Source organism: Pteropus medius, unplaced genomic scaffold, assembly GCF_902729225.1.
Source record: "Pteropus medius unplaced genomic scaffold, Ma_sr-lr_union100, whole genome shotgun sequence".
In the NCBI taxonomy this organism is placed as follows: Eukaryota; Metazoa; Chordata; class Mammalia; order Chiroptera; family Pteropodidae; genus Pteropus; species Pteropus medius.
In genome coordinates this window covers 152,625-156,774 of record NW_024355203.1, presented here as the reverse complement: position 1 = coordinate 156,774, position 4,150 = coordinate 152,625, and the positions used below count along the sequence as shown (strand labels likewise).

Genomic DNA, 4,150 nt, shown 5'->3' with positions numbered 1-4,150 from the left:
TAAAAAGCATCTAAAGGTGAATAAGTGAATAACTAGAATGATGCATTTTAAATATGGTCTCTGGGCACTTTAAATTCCTAAGCTGTCTTATAGGTCAAAAATAAAGTTTAAAATGGTACACTAAAGTTTAAAGGTTGTCATTCAGAGCTCAAACATAAGCACACACACATGAAAAAGCTTTAAAGTAAAGCAGTTAAACAGGAAGCAATCACTCCAATAGAAAATGTACAAAATAATAAATGTAAAAAAACAAAAAACAAAAAAAAAACAGGTAAAATTCACCAATAATAATATTAAAAAAAAGACAATTTCCTTTAAACCAAGTAAGAAGGACTGCTGTCCTGGCTCTATAGAGTCGCAGATATCACAAAGCAAAAAAATTTTAAGAGCACACCTAAGTGTTTCTGTCACTTGTAGTTTTATTATAAAAAATATCTTATAAAATATAATAAAGTCTTCAAAAATAAATCTAAAATTTTAGTTGTTTTAAATAATTTTTAGTTTCATTAAATAAATATGTATTGTGTATTTTCTTTTAGTAGATAATTTTCCTACATTAGGAGAAAAATATTTTTTAAAGAAAAATAATTTTAATTTTTTTATTTTTCATTTCATAGCATTCATGTTTTTAGTGAAAATACTTCAAATTATTTACATTTTGAATGTAATAACATTTTTTAATTCTTAAGTCACTTAATATAAAATTATTTGAAAACTCAGTTATAACAAGACAATTAGTAATTTTGCTGCTGTAAAGGCAAAAATACATATTTTACAGAATGGATGAAAAAGTAATTTAGGAATTCCTGTCTTTATTTTATTACTCATCTAAACAATTGCTAAACTATTTATATGTAATGGTAATAATTAAATTTATTAGTTTTGCTATTTTGTGACTTTTAGTTATGCGAAACCCAGAGCTTAACACAAATTTTTGTTTTATATATTTTTAAAGTTTAGAGAATAGCACATTTTATCAGGTTTTTATCTTGAATTTTAACTTTAAAATATTTGGACATAAAGCATGTTGCCTTCTATTTGTACTCTTGCTCAGGGCCTCACAAATGATAGAGCTAGGTCTACAAAAGTACATGTCTGTTTTTATGGCAAGATTATAGGGAGCTTTTGAAAGAAACTGATAGTATCTTCTTGTCTGGCAATTTGGAAATATATAATTTATATTTAAATAAAAGTAGTCTGAAAAAAATTTTTCAAAGCAATTAAGAAACTGGAAAGACATACGACACAATATTCGAATTATATCGTCAATTTTTATTTATGAAATTACTACCATCCTTTATTTTCTGTATATTCCTCTGTTAATTTCTATATTTTCTAGATATTCTACACTAATCATAAAGGATTTTATTAATATATGAGAGTATAATCTAATGCTTCTATTATAGTACCATCATTTACATAAATTTAAGAATTTCAGTTTCCATGATCCCAGTGATCTTTAATTTGATTATTAGAGCAAGGCATTTCCTTAAGCAAGATAGTTGAAATAAAAACAATACTTTAAACAGTGATTATATCAAGTGTTATATTCTCCTTCCATTCATATTAACTGATCATAAAGAGTATTTAAACAAATTAAATGAAGAAATTTCCTTAATTTTGTTTCCCTTCTCTTCTCTCCTCTCCTCTGCTCTCTCTCTTTCTTTAATATATACAAGGATGTCTTTAACAAATTAATCACAACTCCTTTCTTGACTTTCTTAGGATAAAATTATATATAAAATAAGTCATGCCTTGGTGACAACTGGAGTTTGATAAAATAAAAATACATGAAGAAATAAAATGTTAAATTTTGATTTTATAAATTTCTATGAGACATGGAATCATGTTAGATGTTACAAATATATTTTCAATGATTTTTTTTAGCTTTAAGATTAGAAAATGTAAAGTTGACGTTTCTCAGAAACTTTCATTCTTTTTTTAATCTGTGGCTTTCTTTTTATTATAGTGACATTAGTTAACGAAATCCAATGTTTCAAGTGTACAATTCAACAGTAAGTCATATTTATATTGCATTGTATGTTCATCACCCATAGAGTTCTTTCTTTCATATATTTGACCTCTTTTACCCCATCTACCTCCCCACTCCCCCTCATCCTCTGGTGACCACTAGCCTATAGTCCATGTCCATGAGTCTCTGTTTGTTTATCATGTTTGTTTGTTGCTTTTAGATTTATATCTACATATAATTGATATCATGGCTTTCATTCTTAACCAAAGAGCTTTCAATATCACTCAAAACAAGAGATCAACATATGTTACCAACAGTACAAAATTTAACTAAAAATTTGCCATGCCTTTGTAACCATAGGTCTTTTGTGATCAAATGTTTTGATATTTTTGTCCATGCCTTTCTTGAGTTATTTCTGCACATAATTAAAAATAAATTATTAAAAATACGAAATAATAAAATCAGTCATCTAATGATGATGGTGATGATGATGCCTGTAGTGATATTTAGCATGATGGTATGGAGGAGGAAATTGGAGGTGGTGTGGTAACAGTGTACATGTTTGAGCGGGATGATTGACCATCAGTAACCAGAAACCAAATTAAGGCAGATTAGCACAGAATATATGAGTAAGGATTTAATGTTTAGTTGGCATAGCTTCATGGACTATTAGAACTGAAAATAAAAGAAATCCTAACCATTTCATTTTATATATACTCTGGATTCTTTACCATAACAAAAAGATCTATGTACAATATAGAAAATAAGGGAAATGTTGAGAAAATAAAGAAAAGAAAATTTATATAATTATATCTTCTAAAATTATTGTTAATTTTTTAGTTTAGGGTTTTTCCTTTTTCTATGTGCGTGTTTTTTAAAAAGGGCCAAAATGTGTACATTTATGTCTACATATATCTATCTATATTTATATAATTATGTTTATATTATTTGGAAACCTGATCTTATTTAAATTTTTGTTGTACACACATTCTTATAACAGATATTTTGACTATCCAACATGTCAGTTGTAAGGGTGCACTTGCCCTAAATGCTTGCAGACGATGGTGATTACTGAATAAAGAGGTCTATACAATTTACTTTATAAAGTTAATATGTTCTTGATACTGAAACCAGAAAAGAACAACATAAACAATAATAATGATATATATATAATAATTATATATATGAAATTCCCTCATATATATGTGTATATATAAAAATATTAGTAAATAAAATTAGTAATACAGTAAGAATTGTGACCTAAAGGGGTTTATCTAGAAAGGCAAAGAGGGTTCAGTATTTAAAAATCTATCACTGTGAATCAGTATATTAACACATGAAGCAGAAAAGTCAAAGGATATTTTAATAGAAGAAAAAGAAACTTTTGATAACATTACCACATGTAAGTTAATGGACTTAGTTAACTAGAAACATGAAAATTTCCTTAGACTGATTAAAAAAAAAAAAAGGCATTTAAAAGATTGGAAAAGCAGCTAAAAGATTAGAGGCATTCTCATTAAACACAGGGATAAGTTCAGATTGGTTCCATTACTGCTACAATCCAACATGGATGTCCAATGTTAAATAATAACAGAACAAACAAGTAAAAATCAGTGTTTCCATGTGCCAGATATTTACCTATAAAATTAAAGAAAAGCAATGGAGACAGTATTAGAATGAATCAATTGGTTCAGCAGATATGCTATCTTCAAGATCAACTTAAAAATGAATCATTACTTCATATCGACAATAACCGTCTACAGCCATGCTACCCTGAACAAGCCCGATCCCGTCTGATCTCGGAAGTTAAGCAGAATCGGGCCTGGTTAGTACTTGGATGGGAGACCACTTAGGAAGACCAAGTGCTGTAGGTGTAAAAAATAAAAAAAATTAAAAAGGGATTGTAAGCTGACAAGGTCCTTGCAATCTGTGAGGTCAACCAAAGGTTGCCTCACCTAAAACGAAACAAAACAAAACAAACAAAAAACAGTAACCAACCAGCATTTGTTGTAGAAAAGTAAAACCCTTTACAAAAGCAATATTATTTTAAAATTCCGCAGAATTATGTTAACCTAAAGTCTGCAACATTTTTATAGAGAAAATTATATAACATATATGAAGGACATAAAAGAAGACCTGAATAAATGGAAAGATAGACAGTTTCCCTGGGTAAAAAGG

At 28.0% G+C, this 4,150-nt stretch overlaps 1 pseudogene; it reads left to right on the top strand.

Annotated features, from left to right (window-relative positions):
* Window positions 1–3,727: 3,727 nt before the first annotated feature.
* Window positions 3,728–3,846, top strand: LOC120598465 (uncharacterized; annotated as a pseudogene).
* Window positions 3,847–4,150: the final 304 nt, after the last annotated feature.